General features: G+C 43.9%; 25 non-coding genes across 25 annotated transcripts; all 25 read left to right on the top strand.

Moving 5' to 3' along the window:
- The first annotated feature begins 736 nt into the window (after positions 1–736).
- Positions 737–855, top strand: LOC139972563 (5S ribosomal RNA). Its single transcript, XR_011794971.1, has one exon. It is a non-coding gene; the product is annotated as a 5S ribosomal RNA (ribosomal RNA).
- Positions 856–1591: 736 nt separating this feature from the next.
- LOC139972551 (5S ribosomal RNA) lies at positions 1592–1710 on the top strand. Its single transcript, XR_011794960.1, has one exon. It is a non-coding gene; the product is annotated as a 5S ribosomal RNA (ribosomal RNA).
- Positions 1711–2442: 732 nt separating this feature from the next.
- On the top strand, positions 2443–2561 carry LOC139972538 (5S ribosomal RNA). The gene has a single exon (XR_011794948.1). It is a non-coding gene; the product is annotated as a 5S ribosomal RNA (ribosomal RNA).
- Positions 2562–3294: 733 nt separating this feature from the next.
- LOC139972525 (5S ribosomal RNA) lies at positions 3295–3413 on the top strand. Its single transcript, XR_011794937.1, has one exon. It is a non-coding gene; the product is annotated as a 5S ribosomal RNA (ribosomal RNA).
- A 734-nt stretch (positions 3414–4147) lies between these two features.
- On the top strand, positions 4148–4266 carry LOC139972513 (5S ribosomal RNA). Its single transcript, XR_011794926.1, has one exon. It is a non-coding gene; the product is annotated as a 5S ribosomal RNA (ribosomal RNA).
- Positions 4267–5003: 737 nt separating this feature from the next.
- LOC139972501 (5S ribosomal RNA) lies at positions 5004–5122 on the top strand. The gene has a single exon (XR_011794915.1). It is a non-coding gene; the product is annotated as a 5S ribosomal RNA (ribosomal RNA).
- A 732-nt stretch (positions 5123–5854) lies between these two features.
- LOC139972489 (5S ribosomal RNA) lies at positions 5855–5973 on the top strand. Its single transcript, XR_011794904.1, has one exon. It is a non-coding gene; the product is annotated as a 5S ribosomal RNA (ribosomal RNA).
- A 732-nt stretch (positions 5974–6705) lies between these two features.
- LOC139972477 (5S ribosomal RNA) lies at positions 6706–6824 on the top strand. Its single transcript, XR_011794893.1, has one exon. It is a non-coding gene; the product is annotated as a 5S ribosomal RNA (ribosomal RNA).
- A 733-nt stretch (positions 6825–7557) lies between these two features.
- Positions 7558–7676, top strand: LOC139972465 (5S ribosomal RNA). Its single transcript, XR_011794882.1, has one exon. It is a non-coding gene; the product is annotated as a 5S ribosomal RNA (ribosomal RNA).
- A 735-nt stretch (positions 7677–8411) lies between these two features.
- On the top strand, positions 8412–8530 carry LOC139972453 (5S ribosomal RNA). Its single transcript, XR_011794871.1, has one exon. It is a non-coding gene; the product is annotated as a 5S ribosomal RNA (ribosomal RNA).
- Positions 8531–9261: 731 nt separating this feature from the next.
- Positions 9262–9380, top strand: LOC139972441 (5S ribosomal RNA). The gene has a single exon (XR_011794860.1). It is a non-coding gene; the product is annotated as a 5S ribosomal RNA (ribosomal RNA).
- Positions 9381–10113: 733 nt separating this feature from the next.
- Positions 10114–10232, top strand: LOC139972429 (5S ribosomal RNA). The gene has a single exon (XR_011794849.1). It is a non-coding gene; the product is annotated as a 5S ribosomal RNA (ribosomal RNA).
- Positions 10233–10967: 735 nt separating this feature from the next.
- On the top strand, positions 10968–11086 carry LOC139972415 (5S ribosomal RNA). Its single transcript, XR_011794837.1, has one exon. It is a non-coding gene; the product is annotated as a 5S ribosomal RNA (ribosomal RNA).
- A 735-nt stretch (positions 11087–11821) lies between these two features.
- On the top strand, positions 11822–11940 carry LOC139972403 (5S ribosomal RNA). Its single transcript, XR_011794825.1, has one exon. It is a non-coding gene; the product is annotated as a 5S ribosomal RNA (ribosomal RNA).
- Positions 11941–12675: 735 nt separating this feature from the next.
- Positions 12676–12794, top strand: LOC139972390 (5S ribosomal RNA). The gene has a single exon (XR_011794814.1). It is a non-coding gene; the product is annotated as a 5S ribosomal RNA (ribosomal RNA).
- Positions 12795–13529: 735 nt separating this feature from the next.
- On the top strand, positions 13530–13648 carry LOC139972378 (5S ribosomal RNA). Its single transcript, XR_011794803.1, has one exon. It is a non-coding gene; the product is annotated as a 5S ribosomal RNA (ribosomal RNA).
- A 732-nt stretch (positions 13649–14380) lies between these two features.
- Positions 14381–14499, top strand: LOC139972366 (5S ribosomal RNA). The gene has a single exon (XR_011794792.1). It is a non-coding gene; the product is annotated as a 5S ribosomal RNA (ribosomal RNA).
- Positions 14500–15232: 733 nt separating this feature from the next.
- Positions 15233–15351, top strand: LOC139972354 (5S ribosomal RNA). The gene has a single exon (XR_011794781.1). It is a non-coding gene; the product is annotated as a 5S ribosomal RNA (ribosomal RNA).
- Positions 15352–16086: 735 nt separating this feature from the next.
- Positions 16087–16205, top strand: LOC139972342 (5S ribosomal RNA). Its single transcript, XR_011794770.1, has one exon. It is a non-coding gene; the product is annotated as a 5S ribosomal RNA (ribosomal RNA).
- A 734-nt stretch (positions 16206–16939) lies between these two features.
- Positions 16940–17058, top strand: LOC139972330 (5S ribosomal RNA). The gene has a single exon (XR_011794759.1). It is a non-coding gene; the product is annotated as a 5S ribosomal RNA (ribosomal RNA).
- A 736-nt stretch (positions 17059–17794) lies between these two features.
- On the top strand, positions 17795–17913 carry LOC139972318 (5S ribosomal RNA). The gene has a single exon (XR_011794748.1). It is a non-coding gene; the product is annotated as a 5S ribosomal RNA (ribosomal RNA).
- Positions 17914–18649: 736 nt separating this feature from the next.
- LOC139972306 (5S ribosomal RNA) lies at positions 18650–18768 on the top strand. The gene has a single exon (XR_011794737.1). It is a non-coding gene; the product is annotated as a 5S ribosomal RNA (ribosomal RNA).
- A 735-nt stretch (positions 18769–19503) lies between these two features.
- On the top strand, positions 19504–19622 carry LOC139972292 (5S ribosomal RNA). Its single transcript, XR_011794725.1, has one exon. It is a non-coding gene; the product is annotated as a 5S ribosomal RNA (ribosomal RNA).
- A 733-nt stretch (positions 19623–20355) lies between these two features.
- Positions 20356–20474, top strand: LOC139972281 (5S ribosomal RNA). The gene has a single exon (XR_011794714.1). It is a non-coding gene; the product is annotated as a 5S ribosomal RNA (ribosomal RNA).
- Positions 20475–21206: 732 nt separating this feature from the next.
- On the top strand, positions 21207–21325 carry LOC139972269 (5S ribosomal RNA). Its single transcript, XR_011794703.1, has one exon. It is a non-coding gene; the product is annotated as a 5S ribosomal RNA (ribosomal RNA).
- The last annotated feature ends 664 nt before the right edge of the window (positions 21326–21989 follow it).

Genomic DNA, 21989 nt, shown 5'->3' with positions numbered 1-21989 from the left:
GACTTTTTCATTTTTCCTCACCCACAACCCGCACCCCTTTCTTTCTTTATTTCTTTGTCACTATTGTTTTATCCTGTCATTGTTATGAAAAGTTTTTCCCCTCCCCAAACCCCCCCCCCCCCCACCACCACCACCGTTGAAGACATTGACTTGCCATGATATACCACTATTGTTGTGTCCTGTCATTGCAATCACAAGTTTTTCTCCAGCTCCCTTTAATTCGAGACAAGTGTATCATTAGGGCTATATATCATTCCGCATGCATGCACGCTGCACGAGTGTTCTCCTCAGGAAAAGTGCCGAAAAGAAACAGGAGAACATCTTTCTTGATATGTTCTCAAACAAAATCTCTCGTTTTTTGTGGCTTGGATGTCGGAGTACACAAAGGGAAGTAAATGTGATGCAGAAATTAGGTCGATTGAGGCAATTTTAGACCACTTTAGGCTTCCCATGAGCAGCGTACGAACACTATGTTAAGAGGTTTGTTCACAAGTCGGACGAACGTAGCTAGCTTCAGACTCTCAGTACGGTGAGTGTGCGTGCGTGCGTCAGTCATCGGGGCAATCATATCCGGGCGTATATGCTACCATATAGCTTCTCAAGTCATATAACACAATGTACATTGTTTAGTTTAATGGATAAGTAACCATATAGGTGGTCTAGAGTTGAATATTCAACTTTGCAAAATAAGTCTCGGGGCGGGCGGTATAAAAAGCTTAAATTTCATCTTTCTAATGTCTACGACCATATCACGTTGAATATACCGGTTCTCGTCCGATCACCGAAGTCAAGCAGCGTCGAGCCTAGTCAGTACTTGGATGGGTGACCGCCTGGGAATACTAGGTGCCGTAGACTTTTTCATTTTTCCTCACCCACAACCGCACCCCTTTCTTTCTTTATTTCTTTGTCACTATTGTTTTATCCTGTCATTGTTATGAAAAGTTTTTCCCCCTCCAAACCCCCCCCCCCCCCCCCACCACCACCACCGTTGAAGACATTGACTTGCCATGATATACCACTATTGTTGTGTCCTGTCATTGCAATCACAAGTTTTTCTCCAGCTCCCTTTAATTCGAGACAAGTGTATCATTAGGGCTATATATCATTCCGCATGCATGCACGCTGCACGAGTGTTCTCCCTCAGGAAAAGTGCCGAAAAGAAACAGGAGAACATCTTTCTTGATATGTTCTCAAACAAAATCTCTCGTTTTTTGTGGCTTGGATGTCGGAGTACACAAAGGGAAGTAAATGTGATGCAGAAATTAGGTCGATTGAGGCAATTTTAGACCACTTTAGGCTTCCCATGAGCAGCGTACGAACACTATGTTAAGAGGTTTGTTCACAAGTCGGACGAACGTAGCTAGCTTCAGACTCTCAGTACGGTGAGTGTGCGTGCGTGCGTCAGTCATCGGGGCAATCATATCCGGGCGTATATGCTACCATATAGCTTCTCAAGTCATATAACACAATGTACATTGTTTAGTTTAATGGGATAAGTAACCATATAGGTGGTCTAGAGTTGAATATTCAACTTTGCAAAATAAGTCTCGGGGCGGGCGGGTATAAAAAGCTTAAATTTCATCTTTCTAATGTCTACGACCATATCACGTTGAATATACCGGTTCTCGTCCGATCACCGAAGTCAAGCAGCGTCGAGCCTAGTCAGTACTTGGATGGGTGACCGCCTGGGAATACTAGGTGCCGTAGACTTTTTCATTTTTCCTCACCCACAACCGCACCCCTTTCTTTCTTTATTTCTTTGTCACTATTGTTTTATCCTGTCATTGTTATGAAAAGTTTTTCCCCCTCCCAAACCCCCCCCCCCCCCACCACCACCACCGTTGAAGACATTGACTTGCCATGATATACCACTATTGTTGTGTCCTGTCATTGCAATCACAAGTTTTTCTCCAGCTCCCTTTAATTCGAGACAAGTGTATCATTAGGGCTATATATCATTCCGCATGCATGCACGCTGCACGAGTGTTCTCCTCAGGAAAAGTGCCGAAAAGAAACAGGAGAACATCTTTCTTGATATGTTCTCAAACAAAATCTCTCGTTTTTTGTGGCTTGGATGTCGGAGTACACAAAGGGAAGTAAATGTGATGCAGAAATTAGGTCGATTGAGGCAATTTTAGACCACTTTAGGCTTCCCATGAGCAGCGTACGAACACTATGTTAAGAGGTTTGTTCACAAGTCGGACGAACGTAGCTAGCTTCAGACTCTCAGTACGGTGAGTGTGCGTGCGTGCGTCAGTCATCGGGGCAATCATATCCGGGCGTATATGCTACCATATAGCTTCTCAAGTCATATAACACAATGTACATTGTTTAGTTTAATGGGATAAGTAACCATATAGGTGGTCTAGAGTTGAATATTCAACTTTGCAAATAAGTCTCGGGGCGGGCGGGTATAAAAAGCTTAAATTTCATCTTTCTAATGTCTACGACCATATCACGTTGAATATACCGGTTCTCGTCCGATCACCGAAGTCAAGCAGCGTCGAGCCTAGTCAGTACTTGGATGGGTGACCGCCTGGGAATACTAGGTGCCGTAGACTTTTTCATTTTTCCTCACCCACAACCGCACCCCTTTCTTTCTTTATTTCTTTGTCACTATTGTTTTATCCTGTCATTGTTATGAAAGTTTTTCCCCCTCCCAAACCCCCCCCCCCCCCACCACCACCACCGTTGAAGACATTGACTTGCCATGATATACCACTATTGTTGTGTCCTGTCATTGCAATCACAAGTTTTTCTCCAGCTCCCTTTAATTCGAGACAAGTGTATCATTAGGGCTATATATCATTCCGCATGCATGCACGCTGCACGAGTGTTCTCCCTCAGGAAAAGTGCCGAAAAGAAACAGGAGAACATCTTTCTTGATATGTTCTCAAACAAAATCTCTCGTTTTTTGTGGCTTGGATGTCGGAGTACACAAAGGGAAGTAAATGTGATGCAGAAATTAGGTCGATTGAGGCAATTTTAGACCACTTTAGGCTTCCCATGAGCAGCGTACGAACACTATGTTAAGAGGTTTGTTCACAAGTCGGACGAACGTAGCTAGCTTCAGACTCTCAGTACGGTGAGTGTGCGTGCGTGCGTCAGTCATCGGGGCAATCATATCCGGGCGTATATGCTACCATATAGCTTCTCAAGTCATATAACACAATGTACATTGTTTAGTTTAATGGGATAAGTAACCATATAGGTGGTCTAGAGTTGAATATTCAACTTTGCAAAATAAGTCTCGGGGCGGGCGGGTATAAAAAGCTTAAATTTCATCTTTCTAATGTCTACGACCATATCACGTTGAATATACCGGTTCTCGTCCGATCACCGAAGTCAAGCAGCGTCGAGCCTAGTCAGTACTTGGATGGGTGACCGCCTGGGAATACTAGGTGCCGTAGACTTTTTCATTTTTCCTCACCCACAACCGCACCCCTTTCTTTCTTTATTTCTTTGTCACTATTGTTTTATCCTGTCATTGTTATGAAAAGTTTTGTCCCCCTCCCAAACCCCCCCCCCCCCACCACCACCACCGTTGAAGACATTGACTTGCCATGATATACCACTATTGTTGTGTCCTGTCATTGCAATCACAAGTTTTTCTCCAGCTCCCTTTAATTCGAGACAAGTGTATCATTAGGGCTATATATCATTCCGCATGCATGCACGCTGCACGAGTGTTCTCCCTCAGGAAAAGTGCCGAAAAGAAACAGGAGAACATCTTTCTTGATATGTTCTCAAACAAAATCTCTCGTTTTTTGTGGCTTGGATGTCGGAGTACACAAAGGGAAGTAAATGTGATGCAGAAATTAGGTCGATTGAGGCAATTTTAGACCACTTTAGGCTTCCCATGAGCAGCGTACGAACACTATGTTAAGAGGTTTGTTCACAAGTCGGACGAACGTAGCTAGCTTCAGACTCTCAGTACGGTGAGTGTGCGTGCGTGCGTCAGTCATCGGGGCAATCATATCCGGGCGTATATGCTACCATATAGCTTCTCAAGTCATATAACACAATGTACATTGTTTAGTTTAATGGGATAAGTAACCATATAGGTGGTCTAGAGTTGAATATTCAACTTTGCAAAATAAGTCTCGGGGCGGGCGGGTATAAAAAGCTTAAATTTCATCTTTCTAATGTCTACGACCATATCACGTTGAATATACCGGTTCTCGTCCGATCACCGAAGTCAAGCAGCGTCGAGCCTAGTCAGTACTTGGATGGGTGACCGCCTGGGAATACTAGGTGCCGTAGACTTTTTCATTTTTCCTCACCCACAACCGCACCCCTTTCTTTCTTTATTTCTTTGTCACTATTGTTTTATCCTGTCATTGTTATGAAAAGTTTTTCCCCCTCCCAAACCCCCCCCCCCCCCCCCACCACCACCACCGTTGAAGACATTGACTTGCCATGATATACCACTATTGTTGTGTCCTGTCATTGCAATCACAAGTTTTTCTCCAGCTCCCTTTAATTCGAGACAAGTGTATCATTAGGGCTATATATCATTCCGCATGCATGCACGCTGCACGAGTGTTCTCCCTCAGGAAAAGTGCCGAAAAGAAACAGGAGAACATCTTTCTTGATATGTTCTCAAACAAAATCTCTCGTTTTTTGTGGCTTGGATGTCGGAGTACACAAAGGGAAGTAAATGTGATGCAGAAATTAGGTCGATTGAGGCAATTTTAGACCACTTTAGGCTTCCCATGAGCAGCGTACGAACACTATGTTAAGAGGTTTGTTCACAAGTCGGACGAACGTAGCTAGCTTCAGACTCTCAGTACGGTGAGTGTGCGTGCGTGCGTCAGTCATCGGGGCAATCATATCCGGGCGTATATGCTACCATATAGCTTCTCAAGTCATATAACACAATGTACATTGTTTAGTTTAATGGGATAAGTAACCATATAGGTGGTCTAGAGTTGAATATTCAACTTTGCAAAATAAGTCTCGGGGCGGGCGGGTATAAAAAGCTTAAATTTCATCTTTCTAATGTCTACGACCATATCACGTTGAATATACCGGTTCTCGTCCGATCACCGAAGTCAAGCAGCGTCGAGCCTAGTCAGTACTTGGATGGGTGACCGCCTGGGAATACTAGGTGCCGTAGACTTTTTCATTTTTCCTCACCCACAACCGCACCCCTTTCTTTCTTTATTTCTTTGTCACTATTGTTTTATCCTGTCATTGTTATGAAAAGTTTTTCCCCCTCCAAACCCCCCCCCCCCCACCACCACCACCGTTGAAGACATTGACTTGCCATGATATACCACTATTGTTGTGTCCTGTCATTGCAATCACAAGTTTTTCTCCAGCTCCCTTTAATTCGAGACAAGTGTATCATTAGGGCTATATATCATTCCGCATGCATGCACGCTGCACGAGTGTTCTCCCTCAGGAAAAGTGCCGAAAAGAAACAGGAGAACATCTTTCTTGATATGTTCTCAAACAAAATCTCTCGTTTTTTGTGGCTTGGATGTCGGAGTACACAAAGGGAAGTAAATGTGATGCAGAAATTAGGTCGATTGAGGCAATTTTAGACCACTTTAGGCTTCCCATGAGCAGCGTACGAACACTATGTTAAGAGGTTTGTTCACAAGTCGGACGAACGTAGCTAGCTTCAGACTCTCAGTACGGTGAGTGTGCGTGCGTGCGTCAGTCATCGGGGCAATCATATCCGGGCGTATATGCTACCATATAGCTTCTCAAGTCATATAACACAATGTACATTGTTTAGTTTAATGGGATAAGTAACCATATAGGTGGTCTAGAGTTGAATATTCAACTTTGCAAAATAAGTCTCGGGGCGGGCGGGTATAAAAAGCTTAAATTTCATCTTTCTAATGTCTACGACCATATCACGTTGAATATACCGGTTCTCGTCCGATCACCGAAGTCAAGCAGCGTCGAGCCTAGTCAGTACTTGGATGGGTGACCGCCTGGGAATACTAGGTGCCGTAGACTTTTTCATTTTTCCTCACCCACAACCGCACCCCTTTCTTTCTTTATTTCTTTGTCACTATTGTTTTATCCTGTCATTGTTATGAAAAGTTTTTCCCCCTCCCAAACCCCCCCCCCCCCACCACCACCACCGTTGAAGACATTGACTTGCCATGATATACCACTATTGTTGTGTCCTGTCATTGCAATCACAAGTTTTTCTCCAGCTCCCTTTAATTCGAGACAAGTGTATCATTAGGGCTATATATCATTCCGCATGCATGCACGCTGCACGAGTGTTCTCCCTCAGGAAAAGTGCCGAAAAGAAACAGGAGAACATCTTTCTTGATATGTTCTCAAACAAAATCTCTCGTTTTTTGTGGCTTGGATGTCGGAGTACACAAAGGGAAGTAAATGTGATGCAGAAATTAGGTCGATTGAGGCAATTTTAGACCACTTTAGGCTTCCCATGAGCAGCGTACGAACACTATGTTAAGAGGTTTGTTCACAAGTCGGACGACGTAGCTAGCTTCAGACTCTCAGTACGGTGAGTGTGCGTGCGTGCGTCAGTCATCGGGGCAATCATATCCGGGCGTATATGCTACCATATAGCTTCTCAAGTCATATAACACAATGTACATTGTTTAGTTTAATGGGATAAGTAACCATATAGGTGGTCTAGAGTTGAATATTCAACTTTGCAAAATAAGTCTCGGGGCGGGCGGGTATAAAAAGCTTAAATTTCATCTTTCTAATGTCTACGACCATATCACGTTGAATATACCGGTTCTCGTCCGATCACCGAAGTCAAGCAGCGTCGAGCCTAGTCAGTACTTGGATGGGTGACCGCCTGGGAATACTAGGTGCCGTAGACTTTTTCATTTTTCCTCACCCACAACCGCACCCCTTTCTTTCTTTATTTCTTTGTCACTATTGTTTTATCCTGTCATTGTTATGAAAAGTTTTTCCCCCCTCCCAAACCCCCCCCCCCCACCACCACCACCGTTGAAGACATTGACTTGCCATGATATACCACTATTGTTGTGTCCTGTCATTGCAATCACAAGTTTTTCTCCAGCTCCCTTTAATTCGAGACAAGTGTATCATTAGGGCTATATATCATTCCGCATGCATGCACGCTGCACGAGTGTTCTCCCTCAGGAAAAGTGCCGAAAAGAAACAGGAGAACATCTTTCTTGATATGTTCTCAAACAAAATCTCTCGTTTTTTGTGGCTTGGATGTCGGAGTACACAAAGGGAAGTAAATGTGATGCAGAAATTAGGTCGATTGAGGCAATTTTAGACCACTTTAGGCTTCCCATGAGCAGCGTACGAACACTATGTTAAGAGGTTTGTTCACAAGTCGGACGAACGTAGCTAGCTTCAGACTCTCAGTACGGTGAGTGTGCGTGCGTGCGTCAGTCATCGGGGCAATCATATCCGGGCGTATATGCTACCATATAGCTTCTCAAGTCATATAACACAATGTACATTGTTTAGTTTAATGGGATAAGTAACCATATAGGTGGTCTAGAGTTGAATATTCAACTTTGCAAAATAAGTCTCGGGGCGGGCGGGTATAAAAAGCTTAAATTTCATCTTTCTAATGTCTACGACCATATCACGTTGAATATACCGGTTCTCGTCCGATCACCGAAGTCAAGCAGCGTCGAGCCTAGTCAGTACTTGGATGGGTGACCGCCTGGGAATACTAGGTGCCGTAGACTTTTTCATTTTTCCTCACCCACAACCGCACCCCTTTCTTTCTTTATTTCTTTGTCACTATTGTTTTATCCTGTCATTGTTATGAAAAGTTTTTCCCCCTCCCAAACCCCCCCCCCCCCCCACCACCACCACCGTTGAAGACATTGACTTGCCATGATATACCACTATTGTTGTGTCCTGTCATTGCAATCACAAGTTTTTCTCCAGCTCCCTTTAATTCGAGACAAGTGTATCATTAGGGCTATATATCATTCCGCATGCATGCACGCTGCACGAGTGTTCTCCCTCAGGAAAAGTGCCGAAAAGAAACAGGAGAACATCTTTCTTGATATGTTCTCAAACAAAATCTCTCGTTTTTTGTGGCTTGGATGTCGGAGTACACAAAGGGAAGTAAATGTGATGCAGAAATTAGGTCGATTGAGGCAATTTTAGACCACTTTAGGCTTCCCATGAGCAGCGTACGAACACTATGTTAAGAGGTTTGTTCACAAGTCGGACGAACGTAGCTAGCTTCAGACTCTCAGTACGGTGAGTGTGCGTGCGTGCGTCAGTCATCGGGGCAATCATATCCGGGCGTATATGCTACCATATAGCTTCTCAAGTCATATAACACAATGTACATTGTTTAGTTTAATGGGATAAGTAACCATATAGGTGGTCTAGAGTTGAATATTCAACTTTGCAAAATAAGTCTCGGGGCGGGCGGGTATAAAAAGCTTAAATTTCATCTTTCTAATGTCTACGACCATATCACGTTGAATATACCGGTTCTCGTCCGATCACCGAAGTCAAGCAGCGTCGAGCCTAGTCAGTACTTGGATGGGTGACCGCCTGGGAATACTAGGTGCCGTAGACTTTTTCATTTTTCCTCACCCACAACCGCACCCCTTTCTTTCTTTATTTCTTTGTCACTATTGTTTTATCCTGTCATTGTTATGAAAAGTTTTTCCCCCTCCCAAACCCCCCCCCCCCACCACCACCACCGTTGAAGACATTGACTTGCCATGATATACCACTATTGTTGTGTCCTGTCATTGCAATCACAAGTTTTTCTCCAGCTCCCTTTAATTCGAGACAAGTGTATCATTAGGGCTATATATCATTCCGCATGCATGCACGCTGCACGAGTGTTCTCCCTCAGGAAAAGTGCCGAAAAGAAACAGGAGAACATCTTTCTTGATATGTTCTCAAACAAAATCTCTCGTTTTTTGTGGCTTGGATGTCGGAGTACACAAAGGGAAGTAAATGTGATGCAGAAATTAGGTCGATTGAGGCAATTTTAGACCACTTTAGGCTTCCCATGAGCAGCGTACGAACACTATGTTAAGAGGTTTGTTCACAAGTCGGACGAACGTAGCTAGCTTCAGACTCTCAGTACGGTGAGTGTGCGTGCGTGCGTCAGTCATCGGGGCAATCATATCCGGGCGTATATGCTACCATATAGCTTCTCAAGTCATATAACACAATGTACATTGTTTAGTTTAATGGGATAAGTAACCATATAGGTGGTCTAGAGTTGAATATTCAACTTTGCAAAATAAGTCTCGGGCGGGCGGGTATAAAAAGCTTAAATTTCATCTTTCTAATGTCTACGACCATATCACGTTGAATATACCGGTTCTCGTCCGATCACCGAAGTCAAGCAGCGTCGAGCCTAGTCAGTACTTGGATGGGTGACCGCCTGGGAATACTAGGTGCCGTAGACTTTTTCATTTTTCCTCACCCACAACCGCACCCCTTTCTTTCTTTATTTCTTTGTCACTATTGTTTTATCCTGTCATTGTTATGAAAAGTTTTTCCCCCTCCCAAACCCCCCCCCCCCCACCACCACCACCGTTGAAGACATTGACTTGCCATGATATACCACTATTGTTGTGTCCTGTCATTGCAATCACAAGTTTTTCTCCAGCTCCCTTTAATTCGAGACAAGTGTATCATTAGGGCTATATATCATTCCGCATGCATGCACGCTGCACGAGTGTTCTCCCTCAGGAAAAGTGCCGAAAAGAAACAGGAGAACATCTTTCTTGATATGTTCTCAAACAAAATCTCTCGTTTTTTGTGGCTTGGATGTCGGAGTACACAAAGGGAAGTAAATGTGATGCAGAAATTAGGTCGATTGAGGCAATTTTAGACCACTTTAGGCTTCCCATGAGCAGCGTACGAACACTATGTTAAGAGGTTTGTTCACAAGTCGGACGAACGTAGCTAGCTTCAGACTCTCAGTACGGTGAGTGTGCGTGCGTGCGTCAGTCATCGGGGCAATCATATCCGGGCGTATATGCTACCATATAGCTTCTCAAGTCATATAACACAATGTACATTGTTTAGTTTAATGGGATAAGTAACCATATAGGTGGTCTAGAGTTGAATATTCAACTTTGCAAAATAAGTCTCGGGGCGGGCGGGTATAAAAAGCTTAAATTTCATCTTTCTAATGTCTACGACCATATCACGTTGAATATACCGGTTCTCGTCCGATCACCGAAGTCAAGCAGCGTCGAGCCTAGTCAGTACTTGGATGGGTGACCGCCTGGGAATACTAGGTGCCGTAGACTTTTTCATTTTTCCTCACCCACAACCGCACCCCTTTCTTTCTTTATTTCTTTGTCACTATTGTTTTATCCTGTCATTGTTATGAAAAGTTTTTCCCCCTCCCAAACCCCCCCCCCCCCCCACCACCACCACCGTTGAAGACATTGACTTGCCATGATATACCACTATTGTTGTGTCCTGTCATTGCAATCACAAGTTTTTCTCCAGCTCCCTTTAATTCGAGACAAGTGTATCATTAGGGCTATATATCATTCCGCATGCATGCACGCTGCACGAGTGTTCTCCCTCAGGAAAAGTGCCGAAAAGAAACAGGAGAACATCTTTCTTGATATGTTCTCAAACAAAATCTCTCGTTTTTTGTGGCTTGGATGTCGGAGTACACAAAGGGAAGTAAATGTGATGCAGAAATTAGGTCGATTGAGGCAATTTTAGACCACTTTAGGCTTCCCATGAGCAGCGTACGAACACTATGTTAAGAGGTTTGTTCACAAGTCGGACGAACGTAGCTAGCTTCAGACTCTCAGTACGGTGAGTGTGCGTGCGTGCGTCAGTCATCGGGGCAATCATATCCGGGCGTATATGCTACCATATAGCTTCTCAAGTCATATAACACAATGTACATTGTTTAGTTTAATGGGATAAGTAACCATATAGGTGGTCTAGAGTTGAATATTCAACTTTGCAAAATAAGTCTCGGGGCGGGCGGGTATAAAAAGCTTAAATTTCATCTTTCTAATGTCTACGACCATATCACGTTGAATATACCGGTTCTCGTCCGATCACCGAAGTCAAGCAGCGTCGAGCCTAGTCAGTACTTGGATGGGTGACCGCCTGGGAATACTAGGTGCCGTAGACTTTTTCATTTTTCCTCACCCACAACCGCACCCCTTTCTTTCTTTATTTCTTTGTCACTATTGTTTTATCCTGTCATTGTTATGAAAAGTTTTTCCCCCTCCCAAACCCCCCCCCCCCCCCACCACCACCACCGTTGAAGACATTGACTTGCCATGATATACCACTATTGTTGTGTCCTGTCATTGCAATCACAAGTTTTTCTCCAGCTCCCTTTAATTCGAGACAAGTGTATCATTAGGGCTATATATCATTCCGCATGCATGCACGCTGCACGAGTGTTCTCCCTCAGGAAAAGTGCCGAAAAGAAACAGGAGAACATCTTTCTTGATATGTTCTCAAACAAAATCTCTCGTTTTTTGTGGCTTGGATGTCGGAGTACACAAAGGGAAGTAAATGTGATGCAGAAATTAGGTCGATTGAGGCAATTTTAGACCACTTTAGGCTTCCCATGAGCAGCGTACGAACACTATGTTAAGAGGTTTGTTCACAAGTCGGACGAACGTAGCTAGCTTCAGACTCTCAGTACGGTGAGTGTGCGTGCGTGCGTCAGTCATCGGGGCAATCATATCCGGGCGTATATGCTACCATATAGCTTCTCAAGTCATATAACACAATGTACATTGTTTAGTTTAATGGGATAAGTAACCATATAGGTGGTCTAGAGTTGAATATTCAACTTTGCAAAATAAGTCTCGGGGCGGGCGGGTATAAAAAGCTTAAATTTCATCTTTCTAATGTCTACGACCATATCACGTTGAATATACCGGTTCTCGTCCGATCACCGAAGTCAAGCAGCGTCGAGCCTAGTCAGTACTTGGATGGGTGACCGCCTGGGAATACTAGGTGCCGTAGACTTTTTCATTTTTCCTCACCCACAACCGCACCCCTTTCTTTCTTTATTTCTTTGTCACTATTGTTTTATCCTGTCATTGTTATGAAAAGTTTTTCCCCCTCCCAAACCCCCCCCCCCCCCCACCACCACCACCGTTGAAGACATTGACTTGCCATGATATACCACTATTGTTGTGTCCTGTCATTGCAATCACAAGTTTTTCTCCAGCTCCCTTTAATTCGAGACAAGTGTATCATTAGGGCTATATATCATTCCGCATGCATGCACGCTGCACGAGTGTTCTCCCTCAGGAAAAGTGCCGAAAAGAAACAGGAGAACATCTTTCTTGATATGTTCTCAAACAAAATCTCTCGTTTTTTGTGGCTTGGATGTCGGAGTACACAAAGGGAAGTAAATGTGATGCAGAAATTAGGTCGATTGAGGCAATTTTAGACCACTTTAGGCTTCCCATGAGCAGCGTACGAACACTATGTTAAGAGGTTTGTTCACAAGTCGGACGAACGTAGCTAGCTTCAGACTCTCAGTACGGTGAGTGTGCGTGCGTGCGTCAGTCATCGGGGCAATCATATCCGGGCGTATATGCTACCATATAGCTTCTCAAGTCATATAACACAATGTACATTGTTTAGTTTAATGGGATAAGTAACCATATAGGTGGTCTAGAGTTGAATATTCAACTTTGCAAAATAAGTCTCGGGGCGGGCGGGTATAAAAAGCTTAAATTTCATCTTTCTAATGTCTACGACCATATCACGTTGAATATACCGGTTCTCGTCCGATCACCGAAGTCAAGCAGCGTCGAGCCTAGTCAGTACTTGGATGGGTGACCGCCTGGGAATACTAGGTGCCGTAGACTTTTTCATTTTTCCTCACCCACAACCGCACCCCTTTCTTTCTTTATTTCTTTGTCACTATTGTTTTATCCTGTCATTGTTATGAAAAGTTTTTCCCCCTCCCAAACCCCCCCCCCCCCCCACCACCACCACCGTTGAAGACATTGACTTGCCATGATATACCACTATTGTTGTGTCCTGTCATTGCAATCACAAGTTTTTCTCCAGCTCCCTTTAATTCGAGACAAGTGTATCATTAGGGCTATATATCATTCCGCATGCATGCACGCTGCACGAGTGTTCTCCCTCAGGAAAAGTGCCGAAAAGAAACAGGAGAACATCTTTCTTGATATGTTCTCAAACAAAATCTCTCGTTTTTTGTGGCTTGGATGTCGGAGTACACAAAGGGAAGTAAATGTGATGCAGAAATTAGGTCGATTGAGGCAATTTTAGACCACTTTAGGCTTCCCATGAGCAGCGTACGAACACTATGTTAAGAGGTTTGTTCACAAGTCGGACGAACGTAGCTAGCTTCAGACTCTCAGTACGGTGAGTGTGCGTGCGTGCGTCAGTCATCGGGGCAATCATATCCGGGCGTATATGCTACCATATAGCTTCTCAAGTCATATAACACAATGTACATTGTTTAGTTTAATGGGATAAGTAACCATATAGGTGGTCTAGAGTTGAATATTCAACTTTGCAAAATAAGTCTCGGGGCGGGCGGGTATAAAAAGCTTAAATTTCATCTTTCTAATGTCTACGACCATATCACGTTGAATATACCGGTTCTCGTCCGATCACCGAAGTCAAGCAGCGTCGAGCCTAGTCAGTACTTGGATGGGTGACCGCCTGGGAATACTAGGTGCCGTAGACTTTTTCATTTTTCCTCACCCACAACCGCACCCCTTTCTTTCTTTATTTCTTTGTCACTATTGTTTTATCCTGTCATTGTTATGAAAGTTTTTCCCCCTCCCAAACCCCCCCCCCCCCACCACCACCACCGTTGAAGACATTGACTTGCCATGATATACCACTATTGTTGTGTCCTGTCATTGCAATCACAAGTTTTTCTCCAGCTCCCTTTAATTCGAGACAAGTGTATCATTAGGGCTATATATCATTCCGCATGCATGCACGCTGCACGAGTGTTCTCCCTCAGGAAAAGTGCCGAAAAGAAACAGGAGAACATCTTTCTTGATATGTTCTCAAACAAAATCTCTCGTTTTTTGTGGCTTGGATGTCGGAGTACACAAAGGGAAGTAAATGTGATGCAGAAATTAGGTCGATTGAGGCAATTTTAGACCACTTTAGGCTTCCCATGAGCAGCGTACGAACACTATGTTAAGAGGTTTGTTCACAAGTCGGACGAACGTAGCTAGCTTCAGACTCTCAGTACGGTGAGTGTGCGTGCGTGCGTCAGTCATCGGGGCAATCATATCCGGGCGTATATGCTACCATATAGCTTCTCAAGTCATATAACACAATGTACATTGTTTAGTTTAATGGGATAAGTAACCATATAGGTGGTCTAGAGTTGAATATTCAACTTTGCAAAATAAGTCTCGGGGCGGGCGGGTATAAAAAGCTTAAATTTCATCTTTCTAATGTCTACGACCATATCACGTTGAATATACCGGTTCTCGTCCGATCACCGAAGTCAAGCAGCGTCGAGCCTAGTCAGTACTTGGATGGGTGACCGCCTGGGAATACTAGGTGCCGTAGACTTTTTCATTTTTCCTCACCCACAACCGCACCCCTTTCTTTCTTTATTTCTTTGTCACTATTGTTTTATCCTGTCATTGTTATGAAAAGTTTTTCCCCCTCCCAAACCCCCCCCCCCCCCACCACCACCACCGTTGAAGACATTGACTTGCCATGATATACCACTATTGTTGTGTCCTGTCATTGCAATCACAAGTTTTTCTCCAGCTCCCTTTAATTCGAGACAAGTGTATCATTAGGGCTATATATCATTCCGCATGCATGCACGCTGCACGAGTGTTCTCCTCAGGAAAAGTGCCGAAAAGAAACAGGAGAACATCTTTCTTGATATGTTCTCAAACAAAATCTCTCGTTTTTTGTGGCTTGGATGTCGGAGTACACAAAGGGAAGTAAATGTGATGCAGAAATTAGGTCGATTGAGGCAATTTTAGACCACTTTAGGCTTCCCATGAGCAGCGTACGAACACTATGTTAAGAGGTTTGTTCACAAGTCGGACGAACGTAGCTAGCTTCAGACTCTCAGTACGGTGAGTGTGCGTGCGTGCGTCAGTCATCGGGGCAATCATATCCGGGCGTATATGCTACCATATAGCTTCTCAAGTCATATAACACAATGTACATTGTTTAGTTTAATGGGATAAGTAACCATATAGGTGGTCTAGAGTTGAATATTCAACTTTGCAAAATAAGTCTCGGGGCGGGCGGGTATAAAAAGCTTAAATTTCATCTTTCTAATGTCTACGACCATATCACGTTGAATATACCGGTTCTCGTCCGATCACCGAAGTCAAGCAGCGTCGAGCCTAGTCAGTACTTGGATGGGTGACCGCCTGGGAATACTAGGTGCCGTAGACTTTTTCATTTTTCCTCACCCACAACCGCACCCCTTTCTTTCTTTATTTCTTTGTCACTATTGTTTTATCCTGTCATTGTTATGAAAAGTTTTTCCCCCTCCCAAACCCCCCCCCCCCCCCACCACCACCACCGTTGAAGACATTGACTTGCCATGATATACCACTATTGTTGTGTCCTGTCATTGCAATCACAAGTTTTTCTCCAGCTCCCTTTAATTCGAGACAAGTGTATCATTAGGGCTATATATCATTCCGCATGCATGCACGCTGCACGAGTGTTCTCCCTCAGGAAAAGTGCCGAAAAGAAACAGGAGAACATCTTTCTTGATATGTTCTCAAACAAAATCTCTCGTTTTTTGTGGCTTGGATGTCGGAGTACACAAAGGGAAGTAAATGTGATGCAGAAATTAGGTCGATTGAGGCAATTTTAGACCACTTTAGGCTTCCCATGAGCAGCGTACGAACACTATGTTAAGAGGTTTGTTCACAAGTCGGACGAACGTAGCTAGCTTCAGACTCTCAGTACGGTGAGTGTGCGTGCGTGCGTCAGTCATCGGGGCAATCATATCCGGGCGTATATGCTACCATATAGCTTCTCAAGTCATATAACACAATGTACATTGTTTAGTTTAATGGGATAAGTAACCATATAGGTGGTCTAGAGTTGAATATTCAACTTTGCAAAATAAGTCTCGGGGCGGGCGGGTATAAAAAGCTTAAATTTCATCTTTCTAATGTCTACGACCATATCACGTTGAATATACCGGTTCTCGTCCGATCACCGAAGTCAAGCAGCGTCGAGCCTAGTCAGTACTTGGATGGGTGACCGCCTGGGAATACTAGGTGCCGTAGACTTTTTCATTTTTCCTCACCCACAACCGCACCCCTTTCTTTCTTTATTTCTTTGTCACTATTGTTTTATCCTGTCATTGTTATGAAAAGTTTTTCCCCCTCCCAAACCCCCCCCCCCCCCACCACCACCACCGTTGAAGACATTGACTTGCCATGATATACCACTATTGTTGTGTCCTGTCATTGCAATCACAAGTTTTTCTCCAGCTCCCTTTAATTCGAGACAAGTGTATCATTAGGGCTATATATCATTCCGCATGCATGCACGCTGCACGAGTGTTCTCCCTCAGGAAAAGTGCCGAAAAGAAACAGGAGAACATCTTTCTTGATATGTTCTCAAACAAAATCTCTCGTTTTTTGTGGCTTGGATGTCGGAGTACACAAAGGGAAGTAAATGTGATGCAGAAATTAGGTCGATTGAGGCAATTTTAGACCACTTTAGGCTTCCCATGAGCAGCGTACGAACACTATGTTAAGAGGTTTGTTCACAAGTCGGACGAACGTAGCTAGCTTCAGACTCTCAGTACGGTGAGTGTGCGTGCGTGCGTCAGTCATCGGGGCAATCATATCCGGGCGTATATGCTACCATATAGCTTCTCAAGTCATATAACACAATGTACATTGTTTAGTTTAATGGGATAAGTAACCATATAGGTGGTCTAGAGTTGAATATTCAACTTTGCAAAATAAGTCTCGGGGCGGGCGGGTATAAAAAGCTTAAATTTCATCTTTCTAATGTCTACGACCATATCACGTTGAATATACCGGTTCTCGTCCGATCACCGAAGTCAAGCAGCGTCGAGCCTAGTCAGTACTTGGATGGGTGACCGCCTGGGAATACTAGGTGCCGTAGACTTTTTCATTTTTCCTCACCCACAACCGCACCCCTTTCTTTCTTTATTTCTTTGTCACTATTGTTTTATCCTGTCATTGTTATGAAAAGTTTTTCCCCCTCCCAAACCCCCCCCCCCCCCCACCACCACCACCGTTGAAGACATTGACTTGCCATGATATACCACTATTGTTGTGTCCTGTCATTGGCAATCACAAGTTTTTCTCCAGCTCCCTTTAATTCGAGACAAGTGTATCATTAGGGCTATATATCATTCCGCATGCATGCACGCTGCACGAGTGTTCTCCCTCAGGAAAAGTGCCGAAAAGAAACAGGAGAACATCTTTCTTGATATGTTCTCAAACAAAATCTCTCGTTTTTTGTGGCTTGGATGTCGGAGTACACAAAGGGAAGTAAATGTGATGCAGAAATTAGGTCGATTGAGGCAATTTTAGACCACTTTAGGCTTCCCATGAGCAGCGTACGAACACTATGTTAAGAGGTTTGTTCACAAGTCGGACGAACGTAGCTAGCTTCAGACTCTCAGTACGGTGAGTGTGCGTGCGTGCGTCAGTCATCGGGGCAATCATATCCGGGCGTATATGCTACCATATAGCTTCTCAAGTCATATAACACAATGTACATTGTTTAGTTTAATGGGATAAGTAACCATATAGGTGGTCTAGAGTTGAATATTCAACTTTGCAAAATAAGTCTCGGGGCGGGCGGGTATAAAAAGCTTAAATTTCATCTTTCTAATGTCTACGACCATATCACGTTGAATATACCGGTTCTCGTCCGATCACCGAAGTCAAGCAGCGTCGAGCCTAGTCAGTACTTGGATGGGTGACCGCCTGGGAATACTAGGTGCCGTAGACTTTTTCATTTTTCCTCACCCACAACCGCACCCCTTTCTTTCTTTATTTCTTTGTCACTATTGTTTTATCCTGTCATTGTTATGAAAAGTTTTTCCCCCTCCCAAACCCCCCCCCCCCCACCACCACCACCGTTGAAGACATTGACTTGCCATGATATACCACTATTGTTGTGTCCTGTCATTGCAATCACAAGTTTTTCTCCAGCTCCCTTTAATTCGAGACAAGTGTATCATTAGGGCTATATATCATTCCGCATGCATGCACGCTGCACGAGTGTTCTCCCTCAGGAAAAGTGCCGAAAAGAAACAGGAGAACATCTTTCTTGATATGTTCTCAAACAAAATCTCTCGTTTTTTTGTGGCTTGGATGTCGGAGTACACAAAGGGAAGTAAATGTGATGCAGAAATTAGGTCGATTGAGGCAATTTTAGACCACTTTAGGCTTCCTCCATGAGCAGCGTACGAACACTATGTTAAGAGGTTTGTTCACAAGTCGGACGAACGTAGCTAGCTTCAGACTCTCAGTACGGTGAGTGTGCGTGCGTGCGTCAGTCATCGGGGCAATCATATCCGGGCGTATATGCTACCATATAGCTTCTCAAGTCATATAACACAATGTACATTGTTTAGTTTAATGGGATAAGTAACCATATAGGTGGTCTAGAGTTGAATATTCAACTTTGCAAAATAAGTCTCGGGGCGGGCGGGTATAAAAAGCTTAAATTTCATCTTTCTAATGTCTACGACCATATCACGTTGAATATACCGGTTCTCGTCCGATCACCGAAGTCAAGCAGCGTCGAGCCTAGTCAGTACTTGGATGGGTGACCGCCTGGGAATACTAGGTGCCGTAGACTTTTTCATTTTTCCTCACCCACAACCGCACCCCTTTCTTTCTTTATTTCTTTGTCACTATTGTTTTATCCTGTCATTGTTATGAAAAGTTTTTCCCCCTCCCAAACCCCCCCCCCCCCACCACCACCACCGTTGAAGACATTGACTTGCCATGATATACCACTATTGTTGTGTCCTGTCATTGCAATCACAAGTTTTTCTCCAGCTCCCTTTAATTCGAGACAAGTGTATCATTAGGGCTATATATCATTCCGCATGCATGCACGCTGCACGAGTGTTCTCCCTCAGGAAAAGTGCCGAAAAGAAACAGGAGAACATCTTTCTTGATATGTTCTCAAACAAAATCTCTCGTTTTTTGTGGCTTGGATGTGTCGGAGTACACAAAGGGAAGTAAATGTGATGCAGAAATTAGGTCGATTGAGGCAATTTTAGACCACTTTAGGCTTCCCATGAGCAGCGTACGAACACTATGTTAAGAGGTTTGTTCACAAGTCGGACGAACGTAGCTAGCTTCAGACTCTCAGTACGGTGAGTGTGCGTGCGTGCGTCAGTCATCGGGGCAATCATATCCGGGCGTATATGCTACCATATAGCTTCTCAAGTCATATAACACAATGTACATTGTTTAGTTTAATGGGATAAGTAACCATATAGGTGGTCTAGAGTTGAATATTCAACTTTGCAAAATAAGTCTCGGGGCGGGCGGGTATAAAAAGCTTAAATTTCATCTTTCTAATGTCTACGACCATATCACGTTGAATATACCGGTTCTCGTCCGATCACCGAAGTCAAGCAGCGTCGAGCCTAGTCAGTACTTGGATGGGTGACCGCCTGGGAATACTAGGTGCCGTAGACTTTTTCATTTTTCCTCACCCACAACCGCACCCCTTTCTTTCTTTATTTCTTTGTCACTATTGTTTTATCCTGTCATTGTTATGAAAAGTTTTTCCCCCTCCCAAACCCCCCCCCCCCCACCACCACCACCGTTGAAGACATTGACTTGCCATGATATACCACTATTGTTGTGTCCTGTCATTGCAATCACAAGTTTTTCTCCAGCTCCCTTTAATTCGAGACAAGTGTATCATTAGGGCTATATATCATTCCGCATGCATGCACGCTGCACGAGTGTTCTCCCTCAGGAAAAGTGCCGAAAAGAAACAGGAGAACATCTTTCTTGATATGTTCTCAAACAAAATCTCTCGTTTTTTGTGGCTTGGATGTCGGAGTACACAAAGGGAAGTAAATGTGATGCAGAAATTAGGTCGATTGAGGCAATTTTAGACCACTTTAGGCTTCCCATGAGCAGCGTACGAACACTATGTTAAGAGGTTTGTTCACAAGTCGGACGAACGTAGCTAGCTTCAGACTCTCAGTACGGTGAGTGTGCGTGCGTGCGTCAGTCATCGGGGCAATCATATCCGGGCGTATATGCTACCATATAGCTTCTCAAGTCATATAACACAATGTACATTGTTTAGTTTAATGGGATAAGTAACCATATAGGTGGTCTAGAGTTGAATATTCAACTTTGCAAAATAAGTCTCGGGGCGGGCGGGTATAAAAAGCTTAAATTTCATCTTTCTAATGTCTACGACCATATCACGTTGAATATACCGGTTCTCGTCCGATCACCGAAGTCAAGCAGCGTCGAGCCTAGTCAGTACTTGGATGGGTGACCGCCTGGGAATACTAGGTGCCGTAGACTTTTTCATTTTTCCTCACCCACAACCGCACCCCTTTCTTTCTTTATTTCTTTGTCACTATTGTTTTATCCTGTCATTGTTATGAAAAGTTTTTCCCCCTCCCAAACCCCCCCCCCCCACCACCACCACCGTTGAAGACATTGACTTGCCATGATATACCACTATTGTTGTGTCCTGTCATTGCAATCACAAGTTTTTCTCCAGCTCCCTTTAATTCGAGACAAGTGTATCATTAGGGCTATATATCATTCCGCATGCATGCACGCTGCACGAGTGTTCTCCCTCAGGAAAAGTGCCGAAAAGAAACAGGAGAACATCTTTCTTGATATGTTCTCAAACAAAATCTCTCGTTTTTTGTGGCTTGGATGTCGGAGTACACAAAGGGAAGTAAATGTGATGCAGAAATTAGGTCGATTGAGGCAATTTTAGACCACTTTAGGCTTCCCATGAGCAGCGTACGAACACTATGTTAAGAGGTTTGTTCACAAGTCGGACGAACGTAGCTAGCTTCAGACTCTCAGTACGGTGAGTGTGCGTGCGTGCGTCAGTCATCGGGGCAATCATATCCGGGCGTATATGCTACCATATAGCTTCTCAAGTCATATAACACAATGTACATTGTTTAGTTTAATGGGATAAGTAACCATATAGGTGGTCTAGAGTTGAATATTCAACTTTGCAAAATAAGTCTCGGGGCGGGCGGGTATAAAAAGCTTAAATTTCATCTTTCTAATGTCTACGACCATATCACGTTGAATATACCGGTTCTCGTCCGATCACCGAAGTCAAGCAGCGTCGAGCCTAGTCAGTACTTGGATGGGTGACCGCCTGGGAATACTAGGTGCCGTAGACTTTTTCATTTTTCCTCACCCACAACCGCACCCCTTTCTTTCTTTATTTCTTTGTCACTATTGTTTTATCCTGTCATTGTTATGAAAAGTTTTTCCCCCTCCCTATCCCCCCCCCCACCACCACCACCGTTGAAGACATTGACTTGCCATGATATACCACTATTGTTGTGTCCTGTCATTGCAATCACAAGTTTTTCTCCAGCTCCCTTTAATTCGAGACAAGTGTATCATTAGGGCTATATATCATTCCGCATGCATGCACGCTGCACGAGTGTTCTCCCTCAGGAAAAGTGCCGAAAAGAAACAGGAGAACATCTTTCTTGATATGTTCTCAAACAAAATCTCTCGTTTTTTGTGGCTTGGATGTCGGAGTACACAAAGGGAAGTAAATGTGATGCAGAAATTAGGTCGATTGAGGCAATTTTAGACCACTTTAGGCTTCCCATGAGCAGCGTACGAACACTATGTTAAGAGGTTTGTTCACAAGTCGGACGAACGTAGCTAGCTTCAGACTCTCAGTACGGTGAGTGTGCGTGCGTGCGTCAGTCATCGGGGCAATCATATCCGGGCGTATATGCTACCATATAGCTTCTCAAGTCATATAACACAATGTACATTGTTTAGTTTAATGGGATAAGTAACCATATAGGTGGTCTAGAGTTGAAT

This window comes from Apostichopus japonicus, chromosome 8, assembly GCF_037975245.1.
Source record: "Apostichopus japonicus isolate 1M-3 chromosome 8, ASM3797524v1, whole genome shotgun sequence".
NCBI lineage: Eukaryota > Metazoa > Echinodermata > Holothuroidea > Aspidochirotida > Stichopodidae > Apostichopus > Apostichopus japonicus.
Note: the sequence above shows the minus strand (reverse complement) of the source record. Positions and strands in the feature narration are given on the sequence as shown.